Below are 21,216 nucleotides of genomic sequence, written 5' to 3' on the forward strand. Positions count from 1 at the left end.
AGTGGAGAGGAGGGAGAGGAGGGAGAGGGAGGAGTGGAGAGGAGGGAGAGGAGGGAGTGGAGGAGAGGGAGGAGTGAGAGGAGAGTGGAAGGAGGGGAGGAGTGGAGAGGAGGAGAGGAGGAGTGGAAGGAGTGAGAGGAGGAGTGGAAAGGGAGGAGTGGAAAGGAGGAGGGAGAGGAGGGAGGAGAGGAGGAGTGGAAGGAGTGGAGAGGAGGGAGTGGAGAGGAGGGAGAGGAGGAGAGGAGAGGGAGGAGGAGGAGAGGAGTGGAAGGGAGGAAGGGAGGGAGGGAGGGAGAGGAGTGGAGAGGAGAAGGAGGGAGTGGAGAGGGAGGGAGAGGAGGAGTGGAGGGAGGGAGGATGAGGAGTGGAGAGGAGGAGAGGAGGAGTGGAGGAGTGGAGAGGGAGAGGAGGAGGAGAGAGAGGAGGAGAGGGGGAGTGGAGGGTGGGAGAGGAGGGAGGGGAAGGGAGGAGGGAGATGAGGGGAAGGGAGGGAGAGGAGGAGTGGGGAGGGGAGAGGAGGGGAGGGGGGAGTGGAGGAGAGGAGAGGAGGAGTGGAGGAGTGGAGGGAGGAGAGGAGGAGAGGAGGGTGGAGAGGAGGAGAGGAGGAGTGGGAGGAGGGAGAGGAGGAGAGGAGCGGAGGAGTGGAGAGGGAGGAGAGGAGGAGTGGAGAGGAGGAGTGGAGAGGAGGAGAGGAGGAGTGAGAGGAGGAGAGGGAGGAGAGGAGGAGGGAGAGGAGGAGAGGGAGAGGAGTGGACATTTGTCCTGCATCTGTCTCACACACACGCATGCACAATCAAACGCTCAGCTATGCAGGCAGCCAGGCAGAGACACTCACTCACTCACTCACTCTACATACTCCCTCCTATGCACAAATTCATGCTCAAACCTTCAGACAGACACTGATGCAGAAACCAAGGTCACATATACATACGGTCTTTACCCCCATCATACATAAGATGTACACGATCACTTTCATAACCTGTGACATCAAATGTCTGTTTCCGTGGTCTCTAGATCCACAGTCAGACAAATAATGAGAGAGGAGACAGCCAAGAGGACAGCAGAGCAGAGCCTGGGGACCAGAGGGTTGTGAGGGTTGTTTATAGTGCTTAAGCAGACAGCTATCTTGGCCTCTGCATTTTACTGTACTGTATACTCCCCTAAACAGCTTCACAACAGAGACGCCAGAGAGCCCTAACAACGCCAAGCACTTTAGCAGAGTGTGTCTATGTGTGTGTACACACTCTGTTTGTGTGTGTGTGTGTGTGTGTGTGTGTGTGTGTGTGTGTGTGTGTGTGTGTGTGTGTGTGTGTGTGTGTGTGTGTGTGTGTGTGTGTGTGTGTGTGTGTGTGTGTGTGTGTGTGTGTGCGTGTGTGTGTGGCTTTAAGTGGAGAATGGTGTAGCAACCTCTCCCCTGTCACAGTCACTTGTCCATGTGCCTCTCTGCTAAATCCAGAAACATGACTCAGGATGAGATAATGGGCTCTACCTGCAGGAGGGAGAGAAGTAGAGAGAGGAGGGAGAGAAGTAGAGAGAGAGGAGGGAGAGAAGTAGAGAGAGAGGAGGGAGAGAAGTAGAGAGAGAGGAAGGAGAGAAGTAGAGAGAGAGGAAGGAGAGAAGTAGAGAGAGGAAGGAGAGAAGTAGAGAGAGAGGAGGGAGAGAAGTAGAGAGAGAGGAGGGAGAGAAGTAGAGAGAGAGGAAGGAGAGAAGTAGAGAGAGGAAGGAGAGAAGTAGAGAGAGAGGAGGGAGAGAAGTAGAGAGAGAGGAGGGAGAGAAGTAGAGAGAGGAGGGAGAGAAGTAGAGAGAGAGGAAGGAGAGAAGTAGAGAGAGAGGAGAGGAGAGAAGCAGAGAGAGGAGGGAGAGAAGTAGAGAGAGAGGAGGGAGAGAAGTAGAGAGAAAGGAGAGAAGTAGAGAGAGAGGAAGGAGAGAAGTAGAGAGAGAGGAGGGAGAAAAGTAAAGAGAGAGGAGGGAGAGAAGTAGAGAGAGAGGAGGGAGAGAAGTAGAGAGAGAGAGAGAGAGAAGTAGAGGAGAGAAGTAGAGAGAAAGGAGGGAGAGAAGTAGAGAGAGAGGAGGGAGAGAAGTAGAGAGAGAGGAGGGAGAGAAGTAGAGGGAGAGGAGGGAGAGAAAGAGAGGGAGAGAAGTAGAGAGAGAGGAGGGAGAAACGTAGAGAGAGAGGAGGGAGAGAAGTAGAGAGAGAGGAGGGAGAAACGTAGAGAGAGAGGAGAGAAGTAGAGAGAGAGGAGGGTGAAACGTAGAGAGAGAGAGAGGAGAGAAGTAGAGAGAGAGGAGGGTGAAAAGAGAGAGAGAGGAGAGAAGTAGAGAGAGAGGAGGGTGAAACGTAGAGAGAGAGAGGAGAGAAGTAGAGAGAGAGGAGAGAAGTAGAGAGAGGAGAGAAGAGAGAGAGAGGAGAGAAACGTAGAGAGAGAGGAGGGTGAAACGAGAGAGAGAGAGAGGAGAGAAGTAGAGAGAGGAGAGAAGTAGAGAGAGAGGAGGGAGAAACGTAGAGAGAGAGGAGGGTGAAACGTAGAGAGAGAGGAGGGAGAGAAGTAGAGAGAGAGGAGGGAGAAACGTAGAGAGAGAGGAGGGTGAAACGTAGAGAGAGAGAGGAGAGAAGTAGAGAGAGGAGAGAAGTAGAGAGAGAGGAGGGAGAAACGTAGAGAGAGAGAGAGGAAGGAGAAAGAAAGACAGCGATTCTCAACTCTCTCCATATATTAGCAAGGCACCATATTGAGTAACATAAAGTAAGGAGTGTGTATATGTGTGTGTGTGTGTGTGTGTGTGTATATGTGTGTATGTGTGTGTATGTGTGTGTGTGTGTGTGTGTCATTAAAATCCAAATGGAAAATATTTACACAAGAAGCATCCTAATATCACACAGTCAACTCTGTCATTCAGTAAGTTCACCATTCTGCCATTCTCACTGTTAAACATCACAGTGTTCAACACAACACTCTTTATGTCATCATTTGATCTGATCAGTCAACACCAATTTTTCTCCAGTAATCTGGTATGTGTGTGTTTTAACATGCGAGAGATGTAGTGTACCTTCTCTCCATTGGGGTTTCCTAGGACGTAGCAGCCCATAATGTGGATGAGGTTGGGTTCAGGGTTCACTTTGCTCATAAACCGACTCAGCCTCCTCCAGAACCTGTTGTAGCAGGACGACATGGTTCACAACAATACTGCTACTCTAACAGTACCAACACAGAGACAGGAACTGTGTCCGCATCCCAAATGGTACCCTATTCCCTCTGCAGTGCACTACTTTTCGCCAGGGCCCAGAGGGCCCATAAGGCTTTGGTCAAAAGTAGTGTCGTGTGCCATTTGGGACACACCCAGGTATAAGGACTATGGCTGCTGTATGAAGAGTAAGACTGATGACACTCACTGACTCATGTCCTCCTCTTTCTCCACCTTGGCGAATGTGGCCACTTTATTCTTCAACAGGTACAGATGCCCTGGACCTCCCTAAGAACCCCACAGAGATGTAGCTTTTCAAGTGCCCAGCCAAGATTAAAACCAACACGACTACATGGCACTCACATAACATAGCAGGATCCCATTGAGAGAAAAACACAATTAACCCCTCGACCTCCAGAGTTATGTCACTAATTGAGGTGTAATCTATCTTTCCACTGGGAATTACAGAATTCAGCATAAAACACATTTTCTTTTGTTCTTTCATAATCATTGTCATCTCTCTCTTCCTTTCTTTCTCTCTCTACTTTCTCCCTGTATCACCTGACAGAAGATGAGCATCCTCCAGATTCTGCTGCCTCTCCTGTAGGCTGTTAGCTTCTTATCAATCTCCTCTGTGAAGAGAGAGAAACAGAGAGGGGTTAAAGAGAGAGAAAGTGAGAGAAAAAGAGAGGGGTTAGAGAGAGAGAGAAACAGAGAGGGGTTAGAGAGAGAGAAAGAGAGAGGGGTTAGAGAGAGAGAAACAGAGAGGGGTTAGAGAGAAAGAGAGAGGGGTTAGAGAGAGAGAAACAGAGAGGGGTTAGAGAGAGAGAAACAGAGAGGGGTTAGAGAGAGAGAAACAGAGAGGGGTTAGAGAGAGAGAAACAGAGAAAGAGAGAGAGAAAAAGAGGGGTTAGAGAGAGAGAAAGAGAAAAAGAGAGGGTTAGAGGGAGAGAAACAGAGAGGGGTTAGAGAGAGAGAAACAGAGAGGGGTTAAAGAGAGAGAAACAGGGAGGGGTTAGAGAGAGAGAAAGAGAGAAGAGAGAGAAACAGAGAGGGGTTAGAGAGAGAGAAACAGAGAGGGTTAGAGAGAGAGAAAACAGAGAAAAAAAGGGGTTAGAGAGAGAGAAACAGAGAGGGGTTAGAGAGAGAGAAAAAGAGAGGGGTTAGAGAGAGAGAGAGAGAGAAACAGAGAGGGGTTAGAGAGAGAGAAAAGAGAGGGGTTAGAGAGGAAGAAAGAGAGAGAAAAAGAGAGGGGTTAGAGAGAGAAAGAGAGAGAAAAAGAAGGGTTAGAGAGAAAGAGAAACAGAGAGGGGTTAGAGAGGAAGAAAGAAAAGAGGGGTTAGAGAGGAAGAAAGAGAGAGAAAAAGAGAGGGGTTAGAGAGAGAAAGAGAAAGAGAGAGAAAAAGAGAGGGGTTAGAGAAGAAGAAAGAGAGAGAAAAAGAGAGGGGTTAGAGAGGAAGAAAGAGAGAGAAAAAGAGAGGGGTTAGAATGAGAGCAACAAGCAGTACAGTAAAAATAGATTTCCTCACACTGAAAGACAGCAATATGGAACACATCATCATTTTCACTGCATAATGTGTCTCACTCCACAAACATGGAGTGCGTCCCAAATGGCACACTACTCCTGAGTGGCCCAGTGGTCTAAGGTAATGCATCTCAGTGCTAGAGGCGTCACTACAGACCCTGGTTCGATTCCAGACTATATCACAACCGACCGTGATTGGGAGCCCCATAGGGCGGCGCACAATCGGCCCAGCGTCGTCCTGGGTTAGGTTTTGGCCGGGGTAGGTCGTCATTGTAAAGAAGAATATGTTCTTAACTGGCTTGCCAAGTTAAATAAAGGTTCAATAAAGTAAAAAGATCAAATAGTGCGCTACTTTTGATCAGGGCCTATAGGACTGGTTAAAAGTAGTGCGCTACATAGGGAATATAGTGCCATTTGGGATGAATATTTTAACAGAACTAACAAACAGAGTCACATAAAGGGCAGTTTACCTACCGAGGATATCATCAAACGTAGCATGTTCATGGTCCTGGAGACAGAGATTATAAAGTCAATATCCTTCACTGAATATTATACATGATAACTGATTTATCACCTGTGCATACAGACACATAGAGAACAGGGTCGCGGTGTGTGTGTGAGAGAGAAAGTCACTCACATAGAGGATGGGGATGATTGAGGGGTCATCCCTGCGGATGATGGTGGGAACGTACTCTGCCTTGGGGACTTTGGAGGAGATCAGCTGAGAGTGAGAGATGGAGAAAGAAGAGAGAAGAGAAAGAGGTGTCCCATTCACCCTGCTGTGTTCTGTCTGTCTGTCAACCAGTGCTGTAGGGACCTGAACATTCATTATTCACACTAGTCTGTCTGTCAACCAGTGCCTGTAGGGACCTGAACATTCATTATTCACACTAGTCTGTCTGTGTAGCCAAGATGCATTATACACTGAGTGCATAAACATTAGGAACACCTTCTTAATATTAAGTTGCACCCCCTTTTGCCCTCAGAACAGCCTCAATTCATCAGGAATGGACTCTACAAGGTGTCAAAAGCATTCCACAGGGACGCTGGCCCATGTTGACTCCAATGCTTCCCACAGTTGTGTCAAGTTGGCTGGATGTCCTTTGGGTGGTGGACCATTCTTGATACACAAGGGAAACTGTTGAGTGTGAAAAACCCAGCAGCATTGCAGTTCTTGACACACTCAAACCAGTGTGCCTGGCACCTACTACCATACCTTGTTCAAAGGCACTTAAATATTTTGTCTTGACCATTCATCCTCTGAATGGCACACATACACAATCCATGTCTCAATTGCCTCAAGGCTTAAAACTCTGAAGAAGAACCTGTCTCCTCCCCTTCATCTCTACTGATTGAAGTGGATTTAACAAGTGACATCAATGATCATAGATTTCACCTTGATTCACCTGGTCAGTCTGTCATGAAAAGAGCAGATGTTCCCAATATTTTGTACACTCAGCGTATGTACTGGTATCAAACAGGATTCCACTTGAATTCAATTCCATTTTATTTCAATCAGTTAAGGATCAAAAAGTAGCCCATTGATTTATATAAGGTCTTTTGAGTACATTTGAGTACTACTTGGCACTCACATAACATAGCAGGATCCCATTGAGAGAAAAACACAATTAACCCCTCGACCTCCAGAGTTATGTCACTAATTGAGGTGTAATCTATCTTTCCACTGGGAATTACAGAATTCAGCATAAAACACATTTTCTTTTGTTCTTTCATAATCATTGTCATCTCTCTCTCTTCCCCTTTCTTTCTCTCTCTACTTTCTCCCTGTATCACCTGACAGAAGATGAGCATCCTCCAGATTCTGCTGCCTCTCCTGTAGGCTGTTAGCTTCTTGTCAATCTCCTATTTTCATTCATATGTTAAAGAATCCTGACAGCCGTGACATTCCAGCACAGTAAACATGCTCACATGCAGCCAGTCCTCTTTGGGTAAACCTGTGAACTTTGGGAAAGTTAGAAGAATTGTTCAACCCTAGTTCCTCACCATAATTTTGGGTGGGATGAAGTCATCTCCCTCACAGGCCAGTCTCTCCATCTCCCTCTCCTCCTCCCAGTCTAGGTCCTCACGCTCCCCTCATCCAGAGTCCCACAAGAGGCTGGCAGGTCCCCACCTATCCCCCAACAAAGAGAGCAGGCACACCGTTAGAGAGAGAGCAGGGGAGGAGACGGGAGACAGATTGGATGAGAAGAGGGGAGACATGGAGTAAGAGAGGGGGAGGTAGAGGAGGGGAAGAGATGGACAGAGAGAAAGCAAGCAATGGAATAATAGAGAAAGAATGAGAAAGGCAGATGGAGGGAGAGAGAGTGTCAGGGAGAGAAAGGCAGATGGAGGGAGAGAGAGTGTCAGGGAGAGAAAGGCAGATGGAGGGAGAGAGAGTGTCAGGGAGAGAAAGGCAGATGGAGGGAGAGAGAGTGTCAGGGAGAGAAAGGCAGATGGAGGGAGAGAGAGTGGCAGGGAGAGAGAGTGTCAGGGAGAGAGAGAGTCAGGGAGAGAGAAAGGCAGATGGAGGGAGAGAGAGTGGCAGGGGAGAGAGAAAGGCAGATGGAGGGAGAGAGAGTGGCAGGGAGAGAGAAAGGCAGATGGAGGGAGAGAGAGAGTGGCAGGGAGAGAGAAAGGCAGATGGAGGGAGAGAGAGAGTGGCAGGGAGAGAGAAAGGCAGATGGAGGGAGAGAGAGTGGCAGGGAGAGAGAAAGGCAGATGGAGGGAGAGAGAGAGTCAGGGAGAGAGAAAGGCAGATGGAGGAGAGAGAGAGAGTCAGGGAGAGAGAAAGGCAGATGGAGGGAGAGAGAGTGGCAGGGAGAGAGAAAGGCAGATGGAGGGAGAGAGAGAGTCAGGGAGAAGGAAAGGCAGATGGAGGGAGAGAGAGAGAGTCAGGGAGAGAGAAAGGCAGATGGAGGGAGAGAGAGAGAGTCAGGGAGAGAGAAAGGCAGATGGAGGGAGAGAGAGAGAGTCAGGGAGAGAGAAAGGCAGATGGAGGGAGAGAGAGAGTGTCAGGGAGAGAGAAAGGCAGATGGAGGGAGAGAGAGTGGCAGGGAGAGAGAAAGGCAGATGGAGGGAGAGAGAGAGTGTCAGGGAGAGAGAAAGGCAGATGGAGGGAGAGAGAGTGGCAGGGAGAGAGAAAGGCAGATGGAGGGAGAGAGAGTGGCAGGGAGAGAGAAAGGCAGATGGAGGGAGAGAGAGAGTGGCAGGGAGAGAGAAAGGCAGATGGAGGGAGAGAGAGAGTGGCAGGGAGAGAGAAAGGCAGATGGAGGGAGAGAGAGTGGCAGGGAGAGAGAAAGGCAGATGGAGGGAGAGAGAGAGTCAGGGAGAGAGAAAGGCAGATGGAGGGAGAGAGAGAGAGTCAGGGAGAGAGAAAGGCAGATGGAGGGAGAGAGAGTGGCAGGGAGAGAGAAAGGCAGATGGAGGGAGAGAGAGTGGCAGGGAGAGAGAAAGGCAGATGGAGGGAGAGAGAGAGTGGCAGGGAGAGAGAAAGGCAGATGGAGGGAGAGAGAGAGTGGCAGGGAGAGAGAAAGGCAGATGGAGGGAGAGAGAGTGGCAGGGAGAGAGAAAGGCAGATGGAGGGAGAGAGAGAGTCAGGGAGAGAGAAAGGCAGATGGAGGGAGAGAGAGAGAGTCAGGGAGAGAGAAAGGCAGATGGAGGGAGAGAGAGTGGCAGGGAGAGAGAAAGGCAGATGGAGGGAGAGAGAGAGTCAGGGAGGAAAGGCAGATGGAGGGAGAGAGAGAGAGTCAGGAGAGAGAAAGGCAGATGGAGGGGGAGAGAGAGAGTCAGGGAGAGAGAAAGGCAGATGGAGGGAGAGAGAGAGAGTCAGGGAGAGAGAAAGGCAGATGGAGGGGAGAGAGAGTGTCAGGGGAGAGAGAAAGGCAGATGGAGGGAGAGAGAGTGGCAGGGAGAGAGAAAGGCAGATGGAGGGAGAGAGAGTGTCAGGGAGAGAGAAAGGCAGATGGAGGGAGAGAGAGTGGCAGGGAGAGAGAAAGGCAGATGGAGGGAGAGAGAGTGGCAGGGAGAGAGAAAGGCAGATGGAGGGAGAGAGAGAGTGGCAGGAGAGAGAAAGGCAGATGGAGGGAGAGAGAGAGTGGCAGGGGAGAGAAAGGCAGATGGAGGGAGAGAGAGTGGCAGGGAGAGAGAAAGGCAGATGGAGGGAGAGAGAGAGTCAGGGAGAGAGAAAGGCAGATGGAGGGAGAGAGAGAGAGTCAGGGAGAGAGAAAGGCAGATGGAGGGAGAGAGAGTGGCAGGGAGAGAGAAAGGCAGATGGAGGGAGAGAGAGAGTCAGGGAGAAGGAAAGGCAGATGGAGGGGAGAGAGAGAGTCAGGGAGAGAGAAAGGCAGATGGAGAGAGAGAGAGAGTCAGGGAGAGAGAAAGGCAGATGGAGGGAGAGAGAGAGAGTCAGGGAGAGAGAAAGGCAGATGGAGGGAGAGAGAGAGTGTCAGGGAGAGAGAAAGGCAGATGGAGGGAGAGAGAGAGTGGCAGGGAGAGAGAAAGGCAGATGGAGGGAGAGAGAGAGAGTCAGGGAGAGAGAAAGGCAGATGGAGGGAGAGAGAGAGAGTCAGGGAGAGAGAAAGGCAGATGGAGGGAGAGAGAGTGTCAGGAGAGAGAAAGGCAGATGGAGGAGAGAGAGTGGCAGGGGAGAGAAAGGCAGATGGAGGGAGAGAGAGAGTGGCAGGGAGAGAGAAAGGCAGATGGAGGGAGAGAGAGAGTGGCAGGGAGAGAGAAAGGTAGATGGAGGGAGAGAGAGAGTGGCAGGGAGAGAGAGAGTGTCAGGGAGAGAGAAAGGCAGATGGAGGGAGAGAGAGAGAGTCAGGGAGAGAGAAAGGCAGATGGAGGGAGAGAGAGTGGCAGGGAGAGAGAAAGGCAGATGGAGGGAGAGAGAGAGTGTCAGGAGAGAGAAAGGCAGATGGAGGGAGAGAGAGAGAGTCAGGGAGAGAGAAAGGCAGATGGAGGGAGAGAGAGAGAGTCAGGGAGAGAGAAAGGCAGATGGAGGGAGAGAGAGAGTGTCAGGGAGAGAGAAAGGCAGATGGAGGGAGAGAGAGAGTGGCAGGGAGAGAGAAAGGCAGATGGAGGGAGAGAGAGAGAGTCAGGGAGAGAGAAAGGCAGATGGAGGAGAGAGAGAGAGTCAGGGAGAGAGAAAGGCAGATGGAGGGAGAGAGAGAGTGTCAGGGAGAGAGAAAGGCAGATGGAGGGAGAGAGAGTGGCAGGGAGAGAGAAAGGCAGATGGAGGGGAGAGAGAGTGGCAGGGAGAGAGAAAGGCAGATGGAGGAGAGAGAGAGTGGCAGGGAGAGAGAAAGGCAGATGGAGGGAGAGAGAGAGTGGCAGGGAGAGAGAAAGGCAGATGGAGGGAGAGAGAGAGTGGCAGGGAGAGAGAAAGGCAGATGGAGGGAGAGAGAGAGTGTCAGGGAGAGAGAAAGGCAGATGGAGGGAGAGAGAGTGGCAGGGAGAGAGAAAGGCAGATGGAGGGAGAGAGAGAGTGTCAGGGAGAGAGAAAGGCAGATGGAGGGAGAGAGAGAGAGTCAGGGAGAGAGAAAGGCAGATGGAGGGAGAGAGAGAGAGTCAGGGAGAGAGAAAGGCAGATGGAGGGAGAGAGAGAGTGTCAGGGAGAGAGAAAGGCAGATGGAGGGAGAGAGAGAGAGTCAGGGAGAGAGAAAGGCAGATGGAGGGAGAGAGAGAGAGTCAGGGAGAGAGAAAGGCAGATGGAGGGAGAGAGAGAGTGTCAGGGAGAGAGAAAGGCAGATGGAGGGAGAGAGAGAGAGTCAGGGAGAGAGAAAGGCAGATGGAGGGGAGAGAGAGTGGCAGGGAGAGAGAAAGGCAGATGGAGGGAGAGAGAGAGTGGCAGGGAGAGAGAAAGGCAGATGGAGGGAGAGAGAGAGTGGCAGGGAGAGAGAAAGGCAGATGGAGGGAGAGAGAGAGTGTCAGGAGAGAGAAAGGCAGATGGAGGGAGAGAGAGAGAGTCAGGGAGAGAGAAAGGCAGATGGAGGGAGAGAGAGAGTGGCAGGGAGAGAGAAAGGCAGATGGAGGGAGAGAGAGAGTGGCAGGGAGAGAGAAAGGCAGATGGAGGGAGAGAGAGAGAGTCAGGGAGAGAGAAAGGCAGATGGAGGGGGAGAGAGAGAGTGGCAGGGAGAGAGAAAGGCAGATGGAGGGAGAGAGAGAGTGGCAGGGAGAGAGAAAGGCAGATGGAGGGAGAGAGAGTGGCAGGAGAGAGAAAGGCAGATGGAGGGAGAGAGAGAGTGGCAGGGAGAGAGAAAGGCAGATGGAGGGGGAGAGAGAGAGTGGCAGGGAGAGAGAAAGGCAGATGGAGGGAGAGAGAGAGTGGCAGGGAGAGAGAAAGGCAGATGGAGGGAGAGAGAGTGGCAGGGAGAGAGAAAGGCAGATGGAGGGAGAGAGAGAGTGGCAGGGAGAGAGAAAGGCAGATGGAGGGAGAGAGAGAGTGGCAGGGAGAGAGAAAGATGGTAGTAGAAAGTGACAGTGGGGGACAAAGAAAGACAGAGGTGAAGTGACAGGATAACAACCATACAGAGGAATAGATGGAAGTAGAAAAAATAAAGGAAAATAGTCTAGTCAAAGAGGAAAGCAGAGGTAAAAAGAGAATGGGAAAGGTGACAGGGTAGATCAACAGCTTGTGCCAATCATTAGGAAAAAAACACTGGGCTGTCAGAGAAGAAGAACCTTTCAAGACACAAATATACCTGGTGCCATTTCAATGTCATAAGCAGTAACCTCTATCATCAGACTGTGTGAGACGCAGAGGCACAAAGGAGATGGAAAAACAGAAACAAACACACAAACATTGAAAAACATTCAATAGACTACAGAGAAAAAGACATGCAGACATATAAACATACAGTGCGTATACACACCCACTCCCAGACCAGCACTTCACCCACTCCCAGACAGGCGCTTCACCCACTCCCAGACCGGCACTTCACCCACTCCCAGACCGGCACTTCACCCACTCCCAGACCGGCACTTCACCCACTCCCAGACAGGCGCTTCACCCACTCCCAGACCGGCACTTCACCCACTCCCAGACCGGCACTTCACCCACTCCCAGACCGGCACTTCACCCACTCCCAGACCGGCACTTCACCCACTCCCAGACCGGCACTTCACCCACTCCCAGACCGGCACTTCACCCACTCCCAGACCGGCACTTCACCCACTCCCAGACAGGCACTTCACCCACTCCCAGACCGGCACTTCACCCACTCCCAGACAGGTGCTTCACCCACTCCCAGACCGGCACTTCACCCACTCCCAGACCGGCACTTCACCCACTCCCAGACCGGCACTTCACCCACTCCCAGACAGGCACTTCACCCACTCCCAGACAGGTGCTTCACCCACTCCCAGACAGGCACTTCACCCACTCCCAGACCGGCACTTCACCCACTCCCAGACAGGTGCTTCACCCACTCCCAGACAGGCACTTCACTCACTCCCAGACCGGCACTTCACCCACTCCCAGACAGGCACTTCACCCACTCCCAGACAGGTGCTTCACCCACTCCCAGACAGGCACTTCACCCACTCCCAGACCGGCACTTCACCCACTCCCAGACAGGTGCTTCACACACTCCCAGACCGGCACTTCACCCACTCCCAGACCGGCGCTTCACCCACTCCCAGACCGGCGCTTCACACACTCCCAGATCAGCGCTTCACCCACTCCCAGACCGGCGCTTCACACACTCCCAGACCGGCGCTTCACACACTCCCAGACCAGCGCTTCACACACTCCCAGACCATTTGAGACAAATACTCACAGAGAAAGAGAGAGAGCATCACAAATTTGGAGACATACCCACGGTCAGAAGGAGACAGACAGACAGGGTCAGAGTCAACAGCAGGGACAGCCGATTAGTGTGTGTGTGTATTTTACCATAAATGTTTCAGCATACTTGTACTTGTGTGTGAGTGTATAAGTGTGTTTGTCTGTGTGTGTGCCTGTATGTGAGTGTGTGTGTGTATCAGTGGAGGCCGGTGGGAGGAGCTAAAGGAGGATGGGCTCATTGTCATGGCCAGGGATGCAAACTGCTGAGAGTCCAAAAGGGTGACACTTTTTGTTGTTGCACTGAAACATGCAATAAATCCCTGCTAGGGGGAATGCAGGTTTTAACTAATTAAAACAAAGAATATGATCTACATGATCAGTCTCTGTGTGTAAAATAAAAAGTGCTTCATGTCAACTCAAAGCTAAAAATGTAAAGAAAGCAATCCAATGTTAATTGTTGCCTAGACTTTACTACACTCAAATCTTGAGAAAAACCCCACTAATATTTCAGTTAGCCATGACAGCATTTATAATAGAACGCTTGTTACCATGACAGCGTTTATAATAGAACGCTTGTTACCATGACAGCATTTATAATAGAACGCTTGTTACCATGACAGCATTTATAATATAACGCTTGTTACCATGACAGCAATTATAATAGAATGCTTGTTACCATGACAGCCTTTATAATAGAACATGTGTTACCATGACAGCCTTTATAATAGAATGCTTGTTACCATGACAGCCTTTATAATAGAACACTTGTTACCATGACAGCCTTTATAATAGAATGCTTGTTACCATGACAGCATTTATAATAGAACACTTGTTACCATGACAGCGTTTATAATAGAACACTTGTTAAAATGACAGCCTTTATAATAGAACGCTTGTTACCATGACAGCCTTTATAATAGAACACTTGTTACCATGACAGCCTTTATAATAGAACACTTGTTAAAATGACAGCCTTTATAATAGAATGCGTGTTACCATGACAGCCTTTATAATAGAACACTTGTTACCATGACAGCCTTTACAATAGAACACTTGTTAAAATGACAGCCTTTATAATAGAACGCGTGTTACCATGACAGCCTTTATGATAGAACACTTGTTACCATGACAGCCTTTATAATAGAACACTTGTTAAAATGACAGCCTTTATAATAGAACGCTTGTTACCATGACAGCCTTTATAATAGAACGCTTGTTACCATGACAGCCTTTATAATAGAACACTTGTTAAAATGACAGCCTTTATAGTAGAACGCTTGTTACCATGACAGCCTTTATAATAGAACGCTTGTTACCAAGACAGCCTTTACAATAGAACACTTGTTATAATGACAGCCTTTATAATAGAATGCGTGTTACCATGACAGTCTTTATAATAGAACACGTGTTACCATGACAGCCTTTATAATATAACACTTGTTACCATGACAGCCTTTATAATAGAACACTTGTTACCATGACAGCATTTATAATAGAACACTTGTTACCATGACAGCATTTATAATAGAATGCTTGTGACCACACAAAAATTTTGCACTTGGGGAAAAGACATCTGTAAGTAGAAATAGAATTAAACAGGCATTCTATTTTTGCTCTATTATAGTGGCCACAAGGCTACATGTCTGCAAAAATAATGTTCAATGAGTTTAAAAAATGACAATCACCCTCACATACGTGTTACTGTCAAGTTCAACACAACAAAAACAATATCTTTGGGCTACACAGCACATTATTACATTGTACACTTTCTGCCTGTGGACATCTGTTCTACAATGTGCCAGCAGAGCATGATACCCGTTGGTATAATGGATCTCTTTCAGGCAGAGAGTACACCTGGCATACCCCTTTTATCCACTGTGTTGAGAAAGAGGGAAAGACTTCTCATTAGATCTACATGAATCACATAGGTCACCTATTTTGATTCAAAACGGCAAATTTTGCCGAAAGGTGACTAGTTTGCATCCCTGAATGGCTGGAATGGAATAAATGGTACAGAGTTAAACGTGGTAAGTGTGTATAGTAATGTTTGTGCCTGTTTGCGTGTGTCTTAGTGAGTGTCTATTAGTGAGTGTCTATTAATGTGTGTGACTGTATTGACTCACTGTCTCTGGTGTCATGTGAAGAGTCATTCTTGACAGGGGTGGGGTCACTCCAGGAGCGGTTGAAACTCTTCGCTCTACGCTCGGCAAATGCTAGTGAAGGTGGGGAGAGAATGTCACACACCCATGCACCATACACACACACCCTGAACACACACACCCTGAACACACACACCCTGAACACACACACCCTGAACACACACACCATGAACACACACACCCTTAACACATACACCCTGAACACATACACCCTGAACACACACACACACACACACACACACACACACACACACACACACACACACACACACACACACACACACACACACACACACACACACACACACACACACACACAGGTACCAAACCTGGGTGGATGAGTTTAGCTAGGTGTAACAAGCCTCACCAATGAGAGACTGGGGAGGTATTTAATTTGTTAGCTTAATGATTAGCATATCCAGCATCGATTATGCCTCAACACCAGCAATAACACACACACTGTAGGTTCATCAAACGTGTGCCAACACACACACACTCATCGGTGCACAACGGCATGCCACACACCAATATACATAGAGATAGCGCACATCACACACAGGGCCATGCATAAACACAAAGACAACAAGACACAAAACCACTGATGGGGGGAGGACATGTTGGGAGAACACACAGCACACAGTAACACTGTAACTCACTCTGTGCCTTCATTCTCCTGCTGCCCACCATTCTAAGATGCTTCCGGAAGTTCCTGTGGGCAGATTGGGCGTGAGGAGATGGAGATGGGGGAGGGAGGGAGGAGGAGGAGGAGATGGGGGAGAGAGGGAGGAGGAGGAGATGGGGAGAGAGGGAGGAGGAGGAGATGGGGAGAGAGGGAGGAGGAGGAGGAGGAGATGGGGAGAGAGGGGGAGGAGGAGGAGATGGGGAGAGAGGGAGGAGGAGGAGGAGATGGGGGAGAGAGGGGAGGAGGAGGAGGAGGAGGAGGAGATGGGGAGAGAGGGAGGAGGAGGAGATGGAGATGGGGGGAGAAAGGGAGGAGGAGGAGGAGATGGAGATGGGGAGAGAGGGAGGAGGAGGAGGAGATGGAGATGGGGAGAGAGGGAGGAGGAGGAGGAGGAGATGGGGAGAGAGGGGAGGAGGAGGAGATGATGGAGATGGGGAGAGAAGGAGGAGGAGGAGGAGATGGAGATGGGGAGAGAGGGAGGAGGAGGAGGAGGAGGAGGAGGAGATGGGGAGAGAGGGAGGAGGAGGAGGGAGGAGGAGGAGGAGATGGATATGGGGAGAGAGGGAGGAGGAGGAGGGAGGAGGAGATGGGGAGAGAGGGAGGAGGAGATGGGGAGAGGGAGGAGGAAGAGGAGGAGATGGGGAGAGAGGGAGGAGGAGGAGGAGATGGGGAGAGAGGGAGGAGGAGGAGATGGAGATGGGGAGAGAGAGAGGAGGAGGAGGAGATGGAGATGGGGAGAGAGGGGGAGGAGGAGGAGGAGGAGGGAGGAGATGGGGAGAGAGGGAGGAGGAGGAGGAGATGAGATGGAGATGGGGGGAGAGGGAGGAGGAGGAGGAGGAGATGGGGTGAGAGAGAGGAGGAGGATGAGGAGGAGGAGGGGGAGGAGGGGAAGGGGGAGGGGGGGGGGGGGGAGGAGGAGGAAGAGGAGGAGGAGGAGGAAGAGGAGGAGGAAGAGGAGGAGGAGGAGGAAGAGGAGGAGGAAGAGAGGAGGAGGGGGAGGAGGAAGAGGAGGAGGGGGAGGAGGAAGAGGAGGAGATGGAGATGGGGAGAGAGGGAGGAGGAGGAGGAGGAAGAGGAGGAGGAGGGGGAGGAGGAGATGGAGATGGGGAGAGAGGGAGGAGGAGGAGGAGGGGGGGAGGAGGAGGAGGAGGAGGAGGAGGAGGAGGAAGAAAAGAAGGGAAGAATAATTTAGAGGAGGAAGTGAGTTAATAAGGGAAAGAGAGTGTATGTGCCCCAAATGGCACCCTACATAGTGAACTTCTTTTGACCAGAGCACTGTGGAAAGTAGTGCAGTATATATGTAGGGAATAGGGTGCCATTTGTGACGTAACCAATAAGATAAAAAGTGTGACAGAGATGTGCACAACATTTTTTAAATTAAAGATTTAAGAAATTATTTAATAATTTAGGTCTGTCAGATGAGTGTTTTAAGTAACATTGGACCATTCAACTGCTGCAACATAACAGTATATATCTACCTGCTGCTACATAACGTATATATCTACCTGCTGCTACATAACCATATATATCTACCTGCTGCTACATAACCATATATATCTACCTGCTGCTACATAACGTATATATCTACCTGCTGCTACATAACAGTATATATGTACCTGCTGCTACATAACCATATCTACCTGCTGCTACATAACGTATATATCTACCTGCTGCTACATAACCATATATATCTACCTGCTGCTACATAACGTATATATCTACCTGCTGCTACATAACCATATCTACCTGCTGCTACATAATGTATATATCTACCTGCTGCTACATAACGTATATATCTACCTGCTGCTACATAACCATATCTACCTGCTGCTACATAACGTATATATCTACCTGCTGCTACATAACCATATATATCTACCTGCTGCTACATAACGTATATATCTACCTGCTGCTACATAACCATATATATCTACCTGCTGCTACATAACGTATATATCTACCTGCTGCTACATAACCATATCTACCTGCTGCTACATAACCATATCTACCTGCTGCTACATAACCATATATGTCTACCTGCTGCTACATAACCATATCTACCTGCTGCTACATAACCATATCTACCTGCTGCTACATAACCATATCTACCTGCTGCTACATAACGTATATATCTACCTGCTGCTACATAACCATATATATCTACCTGCTGCTACATAACGTATATATCTACCTGCTGCTACATAACGTATATATCTACCTGCTGCTACATAACCATATCTACCTGCTGCTACATAACCATATCTACCTGCTGCTACATAACCATATCTACCTGCTGCTACATAACCATATCTACCTGCTGCTACATAACCATATCTACCTGCTGCATACATAACCATATCTACCTGCTGCTACATAACCATATCTACCTGCTGCTACATAACCATATCTACCTGCTGCTACATAACCATATCTACCTGCTGCTACATAACCATATCTACCTGCTGCTACATAACCATATCTACCTGCTGCTACATAACGTATATATCTACCTGCTGCTACATAACGTATATATCTACCTGCTGCTACATAACCATATCTACCTGCTGCTACATAACGTATATATCTACCTGCTGTTACATAACCATATCTACCTGCTGCTACATAACCATATCTACCTGCTGCTACATAACGTATATATCTACCTGCTGCTACATAACCATATATATCTACCTGCTGCTACATAACCATATCTACCTGCTGCTACATAACCATATCTACCTGCTGCTACATAACGTATATATCTACCTGCTGCTACATAACCATATCTACCTGCTGCTACATAACCATATCTACCTGCTGCTACATAACCGTATATATCTACCTGCTGCTACATAACGTATATATCTACCTGCTGCTACATAACAGTATATATGTACCTGCTGCTACATAACCATATCTACCTGCTGCTACATAACGTATATATCTACCTGCTGCTACATAACCATATATATCTACCTGCTGCTACATAACGTATATATCTACCTGCTGCTACATAACCATATCTACCTGCTGCTACATAACGTATATATCTACCTGCTGCTACATAACCATATATATCTACCTGCTGCTACATAACCATATATATCTACCTGCTGCTACATAACCATATATATCTACCTGCTGCTACATAACGTATATATCTACCTGCTGCTACATAACCATATCTACCTGCTGCTACATAACCATATCTACCTGCTGCTACATAACCATATCTACCTGCTGCTACATAACCGTATATATCTACCTGCTGCTACATAACGTATATATCTACCTGCTGCTACATAACGTATATATCTACCTGCTGATACATAACGTATATATCTACCTGCTGATACATAACCATATCTACCTGCTGCTACATAACGTATATATCTACCTGCTGATACATAACCATATCTACCTGCTGCTACATAACGTATATATCTACCTGCTGATACATAACCATATCTACCTGCTGCTACATAACGTATATATCTACCTGCTGATACATAACCATATCTACCTGCTGCTACATAACCATATATATCTACCTGCTGATACATAACCATATCTACCTGCTAATACATAACAGTATATATCTACCTGCTGATACATAACCATATCTACCTGCTGCTACATAACCGTATATATCTACCTACTGATACATAACCATATCTACCTGCTGCTACATAACCATATATATCTACCTGCTGCTACATAACCATATCTACCTGCTGATACATAACCATATATATCTACCTGCTGATACATAGCCATATCTACCTGCTGATACATAACAGTATATATCTACCTGCTGATACATAACCATATCTACCTGCTGCTACATAACCGTATATATGTACCTGCTACTACATAACCGTATATATGTACCTGCTACTACATGTAACACTACTGCCCTTTGTCAGATGTTTCTTACTAGATATGTTTGAACCAGTAGCCTAGATCAGTGGTTTCCAAACATTTTTAGTCCCGTACCCCTACAAACATTCAACCTCCAGCTGCGTACCCCCTAGCACCAGGGGCAGCGCACTCTCAAATGGTGTTTTTGCCATCATTGTAAGCCTGCCACACACACACACACACACACACACACACACACACACACACACACACACACACACACACACACACACACACACACACACACACACACACACAATACAATACATGTATTAAACATAAGAATGAGTGTGAGTTTTTGTTACAACCTGGCTCATGGGAAGTGACAAAGAGGTCTTATAGGACCAGGGCACAAATAATAATATAATAATAATCAATCATTTTGCTCTTTATTTAGCCATCTTACATATAAAACCTTATTTATTCATCGAAAATGGTGAATAACTCACCACAGGTTAATGAGAAAGGTGTGCTTGAAAGGATGCACATAACCCATAATGGGTTGTATTGGAGAGAGTCTCAGTCAAAAATAATTTTCCACACACAGTCTGTGCCTGTATTTTGAGTTTTCATGCTAGTGAGGGCCGAGAATCCACTCTCACATTAGATACGTGGTTGCAAAGGGCATCAGTGTCTTAACAGACACTGTTTGTTGAAACCACTTTGTTGAAACCGCTTGTTGAAATTTCGATGAGGCTCTCTTGTTCAGATATCGGTACGTGGACTGGAGGCAGGGCATGAAAGAGATAACGAATCCAGTTGTTTGTGTCATGCGCTTCGGGAAATTACCTGCGTAATTGAGCACCCAGCTCACTCAGGTGCTTCAATATATCACATTTGACATTGTCCATAAGCTTGAGTTCATTTGCACACAAGAAATCATACAATGATGGAAATACCTGTGTGTTGTCCTTGTTAATGCAGACAGAGAAGAACTCCAACTTCTGATTCATAGCCTCAATTATGTCCCACACATTGAATATAGTTGCAAAGAGTCCCTGTAATCCTAGACTCAGATAATTCAGGCGAGAAAAACATCACCCAGATAGGCCAGTCATGTGAGAAACTCGTCATCATTCAAACGGTCAGACAAGGGAAAATGATGGTCAGTAAAGAAAACTTTAAGCCCGTCTCTCAATTTAAAAAACGTGTCAATCCTTTGCCCCTTGATAACCAGTGCACTTCTGTATGTTGTAAAAGTGTTACATGGTCGCTGCCCATATCATTGCATAGTGCAGAAAATACACGAGAGTTCAGGGGCCTTGCATTAACAAAGTTAACCATTTTCACTGTAGTGTCCAAAACGTCTTTCAACTGTCAGGCATTCCCTTGGCAGCAAGAGCCTCTCGGTGGATGCTGCAGTGTACCAAAGTGGCTTCAGGAGCAACTGCTTGCACGCGCGTTACCACTCCACTATGTCTCCCTGTCATGGCTTTTGTGCCATCAGTACAGACACCAACACATCTTGAACACCAAAGTCAATTTGATGTCACAAAGCAGTCCAGTACTTTAAAACAATCCTCTCCTGTTGTCCTGGTTTTCAGTGGTTTGCAGAAGAGGATGTCTTCCTTAATTGACCCCCATAAACGTAACGGACATATACCAGGAGCTGTGCCAGGTCTGCCACGTCTGTTGACTCATCCAGCTGTAACAGACATATACCAGGAGCTGTGCCAGGCCCGCCAGGTCTGTTGACTCATCCAGCTGTAACAGACATATACCAGGAGCTGTGCCAGGCCCGCCAGGTCTGTTGACTCATCCAGCTGTAACAGACATATACCAGGAGCTGTGCCAGACCCGCCAAGTCTGTTGACTCATCCAGCTGTAACAGACATATACCAGGAGCTGTGCCAGACCCGCCAAGTCTGTTGACTCATCCAGCTGTAACAGACATATACCAGGAGCTGTGCCAGACCCGCCAAGTCTGTTGACTCATCCAGCTGTAACACATAGAATTAATTGGCTT

The 21,216-nt window shown here is 48.1% G+C and overlaps 1 pseudogene; it reads right to left on the reverse strand.

The window, feature by feature from the left end:
• Positions 1 to 2,665: 2,665 nt before the first annotated feature.
• LOC112219939 overlaps positions 2,666 to 21,216 on the reverse strand; it is a 29,105-nt pseudogene continuing 10,554 nt past the window's right edge.

The sequence above is a fragment of the Oncorhynchus tshawytscha genome, unplaced genomic scaffold (genome assembly GCF_018296145.1).
Source record: "Oncorhynchus tshawytscha isolate Ot180627B unplaced genomic scaffold, Otsh_v2.0 Un_contig_18915_pilon_pilon, whole genome shotgun sequence".
NCBI lineage: Eukaryota > Metazoa > Chordata > Actinopteri > Salmoniformes > Salmonidae > Oncorhynchus > Oncorhynchus tshawytscha.